Here is a 9,822-nt window from a genome sequence, read left to right as displayed (position 1 = left end):
GAGAGAGAGAGAGAGAGAGAGAGAGAGAGAGAGAGAGAGAGAGAGAGATTTTCAAGACAGGGTTTTTCTGTGTAGCTATTGTGCCTGTCCTGGAACTAGCTCTTGTAGAGCAGGCTGGCCTAGAACTCACAGAGACCCACCTGCCTCAGTCTCCTGAGTGTTGGGATTAAAGGTGTGTGCCACCACCACCTGACTATTTTATCATTTCTAAGATTACATTTATTTACTTGAGGGGATGGGGTGTGCCACAGCATACCTGTGGAGGTCAGAGTGCAGCATTCCAAGTTGCGATTGGCTCTTTCCTACTGTGTGAGTCCCTGTAATCGAACTCAGGTCATCGGTCTTGGCAGCAAGCACTATTGAGCCACCTCACTGACCCAGTCATATTTTTCAAGAGGAAATAAGTTAAGAGGTTATTATATTTGCTTGCTTAGGTACTATAATTCTATTCTACAACAGTAACTTTAGGTGTTGGTGAGCCATTAATGTGTATTTAATATTTCCATTGACTTTGAACTATTTTTGTTCATTCTTTAATGTGTGTGTGTGATTTTAGAAAAAAAAGTGTATGTGTGTGTTTATAACAACTACAATTACTTGTTACTAAGATATGATGAGAGATATTTTGAGTCACCATGTAATGTTCTAAAACATGTTATTTTAATATGAAACATGCATACAAAAGAGCTGCCTCATGAGAAATTAAGATTCAGCAGATGATTTATTGGATGCATTTTTGCTTAATGCAATTTGAGATCTATGATGAGTTTATTACGGCATAGTCCTATCAGGACTTGATGAGTATCTGTGCTGAAGGTTATATGACATCCAGGAGACTGAAGCAAAACAATATAACAGTTATTCATCCCCAAATTTGTCTATAAATTCAAAAATATCCTAACTACCTTCTCAATATTTTTAAGAACGAAAATTGATACAATGACTTAAAAATTTACATGAGTGTACAGAAGCCCTATAATAATCAAAACAAACTTTAAAAGGATCAAGTTAGAGGATTTAGCTTTCCTCCTTTCAAAATTATTCTTAAACTGTAGTAATAAATGGAGACCAATATTGTTCCCATAGTGACACATGGAAATTGATCAAATTAAAATCAAGACCCTATAGTAAACAACTTATACAAAGACTCTAAAGACATCAAATGAGGAAAGGAAAGCATCTTGAACAGATGTTGCTGGAGATGCTAAGTATGTATATGGGATAAAAATGCAGCTTGACCTCTCCCTCAAACCACTCAAGAATTAAAACTGAAACTAAGTTTTTAAGAGAATAATATAGGACAACATCTCACGATCTTGTTTTTTATCAAGATACTTTAAACACACCACACACACACACACACACACACACACACACACACACACACAAGCAATGAATGAGAATAATGGAAATGATTTTGTATAATTTAAAAATTCTTCTTAGTAGATGATAGTGTTAAGAAATTATAAAGGCAGGCTCTACCCCAGGAGAATATTTGAAATAAACTTGACAAATGACCTACACACAAAATAGATGAAGAATTATTTTATTCTAATGTTAAAAAGGCAAAGCATTAAAAATTGTCTACAATATGAACAAGCATGAAACCAAGGAAAATATACAAATAGTTAATAAGTCTATACTTTGAAAGTGCTTATCTGGGCTGGTCAGATGATTCGGGATTTAAGGGCAGTTCTGTTGAGCTGGACAACTTGCGCCTAGTCCCTGGGACCTGCATGACAGAAGGGGAGAGAAAATTCCCAAAAGTTGTCATTGGATCAGTGCTACACAGGTGCCATTGCATGCCTGCATAAATGTGCACACACACACACACACACACACACACACACACACACACACCAAGTTCATCATTATCAAATCTGCTAAATCACAAATCAAAACCAAATACATGTATTCAAATGACTGAAATGTACAAGTCACGATGATCCTTGGTGAAAATTTGGGGCAATTTATTCTTACATATCCAACTGATGATATAATACTAGAAGTATTTTTGAAAGCCACTCAGAATCTCTTATCGGAGTGACTATATGCCAAAGTGACTTCGTAATGTGTCAGCCTGACCAAGGTGAACTTCACTTCTCCAAATTCCTCTCCTGGTAGGTGACCAGTTGGAGAACACAAGAAAGATACTTGTGAGAGATGAGTGAGAACATCAAGCACCCACCACTTCTTACAACCCACACATCTTTTGTCTGCTGATTTCATTCCTGTGGCTTGAGGTGATATCTGCAGTTCCTCCATCCTCCTCTCTCTATCTCCTAACTTTCCCATCACAGAAAGAGACCATAAGAACCGACACCAGTCGGTCCTGCCCCCAGTATGGGTGCTAGCTTGTTCTTTTTCTTTCTTATTTTACATCTGCTTTCCTTCCCCAAATGTCTTCTCTGTGGATGTCAAGTTCTTGCATCAAACATGACTGTTGGAGGCATTCAGAGACTGCAGGCAATTTCTATTGCATATTGTGCAATTCGTTTTTTCTTGTAATTGCTTCTAAAATATTGTGAAGGCCCAAAAATGTGAGCCTATTTCCACCTTATCTGAAGGTCACAGAGTTTTAGCTTGCTCGAAGTTTTTGCATGAATTCCTCTTCCTTCTCACTCTTCCTGCCTGGAAGTTCTGTTTATACCTCCTCCTTTGTTATTGGCTGTTCAGCATTTACTAGACTAATCAGGTGCATTAGGCAGACGAGGTAAAACAGAACACATCTTTACATAGTTAAACAAATACAACAACTCCGTACAAAGTTAAACAAATGCAACACATCTTTGCATAGTTACACAAAGATTCCACAACAGTCAAAAATGCTGGTTGTCAAAGTAGAAAATTGGCAATTATTTTAAAAAGTCCAATAAGAGACTTCTGAGTAGCTTTCAAAAATACTTTTACTGGGCGGTGGTGGCGCACGCCTTTAATCCCAGCACTTGGGAGGCAGAGGCAGGCGGATCTCTGTGAGTTCGAGACCAGCCTGGTCTACAGAGCTAGTTCCAAGACAGGCTCCAAAGCCACAGAGAAACCTGTCTCGAAAAACCAAAAAAAAAAAAATACTTTTACTATTATGTCATTGCTCCTCTCCCACATATCCTACCTGATTATAATTAAATATAACAATTTAGCAGAATCTGGTAAATGATATGCTAATTTCTTTGCAAGTAAACCTAACTTGCCTTAGTAGTGACTTAAAGTCAGGAATTCAAACAAGCCCAAAAGTGTTTTGGTCAGATGCCTGAACCAAAAAAATCCTTTGTGTTCATTCCTAGTTATATTGAGAACATGATATGATTATGGAATATTCGTGGCTGATGAATACAACAGTCAGTGTTCTGTGGGTAGGAGACTGTGGTAGTCCAGCCATGGAATTCAGTGTGACTGCTGGCACTAATGACAAGGACCAACACTGGATCAGGTGATGTGAGAGCATGAATCTCCATGGAATGGCGGTAGAGATCCGCTGCTCTGCCAGGGTGGGGCCTGGGGGTAAATAAGCCAGAGACTAGGAATCATTCTTTCTGCTCCTTTCTGCTTATGGAATTTACATAGAGAGATTACTTATGCTTCTGAATTTCTTCAAGTTGAGTGGGGAAAATAATACCCACTCTTCCTGTCTTACAAGATCAGTTGACTGGCACTTGTATCAGACTCCCTAAACAAATATACTTTAACCATGTAATCCAGTTGCATTCCTGACCGTTTCTTTGGAGTATACTATCACATAAGACCTGGGGGGGGAGGGACTTGATCGGGGAAGGATGGTGCAGGCCTTAGCTGCTTGGGGGGGGGGGGGGGGTCTGTCTAGAGACAGTTAAAGAAACACTGTGACCTTGGTAAGTTATTAAACCTCTTTTACAGTTTCAAAAGGGAATGGTAATACTACTGCATCTTTGTTCCTTGAAGCTTCTATAACAATAGTCAGCAAAGACTAAGTAAAATATCTACCATATAGTATAAACAATGATTTTGTTCTTAATATTGTTATTTTAGAGTGACTGCATGGAGTGAAACCTTTGAAGGAGGTGTGGTCAGTATCTCTCCAATACATAAGCGACCTGTGGCTGTGTCTTTAAATATGGATGGGAAAGGAAAAGGAGAGATCCTGCACCCAGTGGGAAGGACTAACGCTTGGAGTGAGGAGAGTGGGCGTGGTCGTCTGCACTCCAGTACCTGTCTAACTCCTGTAAGTGGGAAGTAAACAGTAGTGGCAGTGTGATGTTGGAAACACATTGAGATGCACTCACAGGGCTGACTGCACAAAGAGGTCACCTGAAGGATCCCTTCTCTAGGATCTCCACCCTGTGAGCTTCAGCATGTCTTTTATCTCTTCAGTTTATCACTCCATTTGTACATGGATCTTCTCAACACTCCCAGTTTCCCAGAGAGCAGAGACTGAGATTTCTTCATGGCTATATCCCTAGCTAGCATAGAGCCTGCCACACGGTAAGGACCCAGTTCATGTACACATAGGGGGTAACTACAAATAGCTGAGTTTAGGGCAAAGGTTTAAAATGCAGAAAAGCCTAAAGCCCTGAGATTTTTTCCTCTAAGACCTAGAATCAAATTGGGACCATTGTGTTTATTCTTCTAGATGGCCATTCCCTACAATGATTTTTTTCTTTTTTCTTTTCTTTTCTTTTCTTTTCTTCCTTTCTTCCTTTCTTTCTTTTTTTTTTTTTTTTTTTGGCTTAATGTGTCTTGTTCCAGTGATCACTCGTGATCCAGAAAATTGAGCTGTTTTTCTTCCAGAGCTTAGGAATGTGTTTTCCTACAGCTGCTGATTGATTGCCACTACTCCAGTTGTACAAACATGGTGTCTGGGCAAAGTCAGAATGTAGTTGGGAGACACAGCACTGGACCAGTGCACTTAGGAGGAGACCAAGAGCATATTTGACAAGGCAGCTCTCATGAAAAAATCTCTGTAACACCTTGGATCTTTTAGTATAGCCCTTGCCTCCTTATGCTCGGAGAATAAGTGAGTTCCTAGAAGTCTCAGAGGTGACACTCTGTAAGGATGGGTGAGCATGGTCTTCTGCAGAGGACTGGGGTACTAACCAAGAAGAGTTGTTCCGGTGGGGAAAGCAGAAGACGCCATCTGAACACAGAGCTCTATGCCACCGCATACCTAAAAAAACAAAAAAAAACAAAAAAAACCTTCCTTCCTTCCTTCATTGCAAAATGGCCTGTTTTGAAGTTTAAAGTGGAGATAAATCAAAGTTTAAAAAAAAAAAGAAAGAGAGAACACTTTGGGTTTGTTGCTCTTCTCCAACTGTGGGTCTGGGGTCACTTCTTTGAGTCTTAGTTCCTCGTGAGAAAATGGAGTAAAAATCCTTCTACAGTTCACTTTGTGGGGTCTGGAGAAATGACTGGAAGTTTGGATAGATGGCTGGCTACCCCAGCAAAGCATCTGAGTTCTATGTGACAGCTTCAGGGCATCTGACACCCACTGAACTATCTCCCCAGCTCCAGTAAGAAATGTTTTCATTATTTAAACATTTTAATTGCATTTATTTGATGGTGATGGATATGCCAAGCTACACCTGTGAAGGTCAGAGGATAATTTTCAGGAATTGGGCCTCCCTTTCCACCATGTGGATTCCAGGGACAAGGCTCAGGTTAGTCTCAAATGCTTTTCTCTATGGAGCTTTCTTGGTGGTACCCTAAATGAGAAAGACTTTTAAAGAAAAAAAATTATATCAACTATTGTATACTAATACCCACGTCTACAATTGATCCCCAATACATAGTTACCTCTCAGACATCATTCAGGAGCTGCCAGTCTGTATAACCAGGCCCATACTGTAAATATTAAATTTATTGACAGCAATATATAGAATCTGACATAAGAAAATGAGCTTCAAAGCTGGGCAAGGAGCATGCAATCCCAGTACTGATGAAGTAGTGTCGGGGCACTGCCAGTTTGAGAACAGCTTGAGCTATAGAACAAGAATCTGCCTCAAAAAGCGAAACAAAAGGGAAGTAGGAAAGAAAAGAAAGAAAGAGACCGAGACAGAAATAGAAAGAGCACTCTGGCCACAGGGCCCAGCCCCCATCTCTCCTGTGCCATCCATGTTAATTCTGCTGGTATTACCAATGTGGCTTTGCACAATCTTTAAATTTCTAAGCTTCAGACTATCGTATATGTAAAGTAAGCATTTTGAATACTGTCCACTTACTTCATCAAGTTATAGTGGTGACCAAGCAAAATAAAGTCAGGGAAAACTGCACAGGCAGTAGTTATGATAAAGTTATAGGATAGCTAGAGCTGAAGAGTCAAGGCATCTCCAGCAGACATCTGGTAGACCAGTTAACTGCTTGCAGCTCTGTGTAACGAACAAAACACAGCTTCAGGCTTCTTGTAGCTTGCCGTTAGAAACCAGTAGTAAGTTGGAAACGATGACCTGTTGTATTTGCTCTTTCTCCTGATAATAACTAATGAAGTACCTCTTTCTCTTACTGGGCCTTAATGATTCATGCCAGAAAAACGGTGCCTTAGTTAGCTTTAACTGTTAACATGACACAACCTGGAGTCACCTGAGAAGGTAGTCTCAATTGAGAAACTCCCAGATCAGATTGGCTCACAGACATGTCTGTGGGTGGTTGTCTTGATTGTTAATTGACATAGGAGGGCCCAGCACACTGTAGACAGCACCACTTCCAGTGTGTGGGGTCCTTGGCTATAGAAGGAATCTAGCTATGTTTGACTCTATGGGTGGTCTGATGAGCAATGGTGCCCTGTGGTTTCTACCTCAAGAACTGCTTGAGCTCCTGCCCTGATTTCCCTCAAAACTGGACCATGACCCAGAACTATAAGCCAAACAAACCTGTTCTTCCCCTTAGTTGCTTTTGATTATCGTGTTTGTCACAGCAAATGAAAGAAGATGAGAATAAAAAGCGAGAGAAACAAAGTGGCCCAATTAGGGAGCACAGGCAGTTTTACTTCACAGGTTACAAACCTCTTGTCTCACTAACTAACGTCATTGACTTCGGATCACTTCTCTGTGATACAGAATACAGAAGGGTAAAATAATTCAGCTCAGGGATTATTTGTGCTGTCTCGGGTCCTGGAGAGGAAGAATGCAGCCTCCAGCTCAAATCATGTGAGTCCAAGCTACAGGAGACTGAGTCAATCAGATGGAGATGACAGTATGACTAGAAAAGCCACTCTCCCAGCCTTAAGGTCGCCTTCTGATGCCTGCACTTACAATTCAAAGAGTCACGGTTTTGTTTTTGTTTTTATCAGTTCCTGCCTTCAGGATCTTTGAGGACTCCTTTCAGTCTGTTGCATGGTTTGAGGGGTTAGGATCTAAATAAATGTTTTCATTTGGATTTCAACTTCCTTGATCCTCATATCCCAGCGTTAGTAGATGCTGATAAATAAAATAAAAGACACCTTCAAACAAGCTAAAAATACAGGCTGTTTTACTTTGTTTACTTACAGTTAGTCATTCTAAGAGAGTACACAGGGAAGAAACAAATCACCAACGCCATTAAGCCTTTTTGGAGGAAGCAAGCAGGTCTTCAAATGAGTGAGATTAGTCTGTCCTCCATGTTTACCCCCGACTGCGAGGCAGAACTGGTATCGGAATGAAAAGTCACGCAGTAGTTACCTGCCAGAGAAAAGAATCTGGACAATTCATTAACTTTTCTTGTTTTCCAGTTGCTGCTTAGAAAATTGGCTGGAAATGCATGGAGACAAAGAACGTGATAGATGCCTGACCTACTTATTTAGAAAAGGTGCCAGTGTCAGAGCCCAGGGCATGCAATGCAGACATCTAGACGGAAACAGAGTAGGGGCTGGCCCCAGAGGATTCTATGGTTACTGATGATCCGCAATCTCCCCTCTTCTTTGGTACCAGCATTTGCTGCTCCTCTCTGAGTCAGTATTTCTCATCTTGGATGTCTGTGTATACTGTTGTTTCCTGAAGGTAGAAGCCATACTAATTCTAATATTCTTTATTCGTCCCTCTTCCTAGGAATTTAGGAGGAGATGGTACCTGAATATTTTTCTGCAAGCCTTTTTCATAAATTAGGACCTCCGTTTTGCTAACATCCATCCAAGAGGATTTCCTGACTGTTCTGGAAGGATGTCATCCTTGGTGCTTAGCTACAATCTGGATGGGATTAAGACAGTGTCTCTGGGGCTGGAGAGATGGCTCAGTGGTTAAGAGTATTGTCTGCTCTTCCAGAGGTCCTGAGTTCAATTCCCAGCATCCACATGGTGGCTCCAAACCATCTATAATAGATCTGGCACCCTCCTCTGGCGTGTGGGTATACATGGAGGCAGAAAGTTGTATACATAATAAATAAATAAATAAATAAATAAATAAATAAATAAATAAATAAATAAATAAATAAATATCCAACACCCTCACAAAGATACACATGCAGGCAAAACACCAATGCACATAAAATAAAAATAAAAAAAGACAGTGTCTCTGGAGAAGGTGACATTTGTTTGCCAAATTCTCCAGAAATGTCTCTGTGTGAATTGGGTGACGTCAGTGGAACATAATGAAAGGCCTTGACTAGGAGACAGACTGCCATGGTGGGAGCTTCAAGAGCTTTAGGTAGCATGTTGACTTGCCAACTTGGAGAACCATGTGTGACAGCTGAAGACTTAGGATAGTCACTGAAGTGACAGCAGTCAAATTTTTAGTTAGAATAACCTGTTCAGTATATAAGTGATCTCGGAGGGAATCTATGTGAAACTATCTGCAATGCCCCTGCACATTGTCTTAAATGATCTAAAATGGCAGGCAGTCAATACCTAGGGACTTTTGAAGTGAGTTTATAGTTTGCTTTTAACAACAATGCCTAGGCTTTTACTTTTCTCTTTCTGAGACAAGGTCTCATATAGGGCAGATTGGACTTAGATTTGCTACTTGAGGATGATCTTAAACTTCTAGTCCTCCTGACTCTACCCCTGAATTCTGGGATTCCAGGCATGTACCACCAAGCCCAATATATGTTGTCCTGGGAATTGAATCAAGAACTTTGTGCATTCCAGGAATGCACTCTTCCCACTGAGCTACTCCCACAGCCCCTGAGAGAATTTAATACATGGGTGTGTGAGGTGTCATTCAGTCTGTGAGCAAGGAAGCTGCCCAATGGGTCCGCATGCTCCACTCTGCCAGATCCTCTGTCTTTTGTGTCTGGTGTCTAAGGAAAGCTACAGAGCATGGGCAGCTATCCAAAGTTCAGAACAGGCTGATCCAATATTCTTGGTTGTTTTCTCCTTTGTCTTAAAATGTGCTATTCTTCCTGTGAGAATTTGTGCATAATGGAGAACTCTGAGTGATGGACAGTGGATTACAAATGGCAGCTTGAGACCTATATGTGGGAAACAGCGTGAGAATGTATCCAATTCTTCATCTTCAGAGAGCGAAGTAAAACACAGTAATGACTAGAGGAATAGATAAAAGAGCGTTTTCTGCCCTGGGATTTATATTTGTCACCTGGCACTGTGTAATAATGGGGCCATGTGCAGAATGTATGGATTACCAACATTGGTCAGGACAGGGGAATAGGTATGAAAATGTTAAACTGGATCTGAGTAAGATGGCTACATAGCTCCTCTACTTGATGAGTATGATTATTATTAAGCAATTAAACAAGGTTAAAGCCCCAAAGATTCTTAATGTGTGCTGCATTAATCACTCACTCCTATAAGCTTTCGTTTAGTGTCCTGGATATCTCCTCAGTGGGGAAAGTCAACCTTTTTGGTTCCAAGAGGGTAGAAGTCATACTAATTCCAATATTTTCGTAGCACAAGATACAAGCACTCCAGGGCTAACACACTAAGTTTCA

This window comes from Microtus ochrogaster, unplaced genomic scaffold, assembly GCF_000317375.1.
Source record: "Microtus ochrogaster isolate Prairie Vole_2 unplaced genomic scaffold, MicOch1.0 UNK75, whole genome shotgun sequence".
Classification (NCBI taxonomy): domain Eukaryota; kingdom Metazoa; phylum Chordata; class Mammalia; order Rodentia; family Cricetidae; genus Microtus; species Microtus ochrogaster.
The sequence above is the reverse complement of the archived record's forward strand: the minus strand, read 5'-3'. Positions refer to the sequence as shown.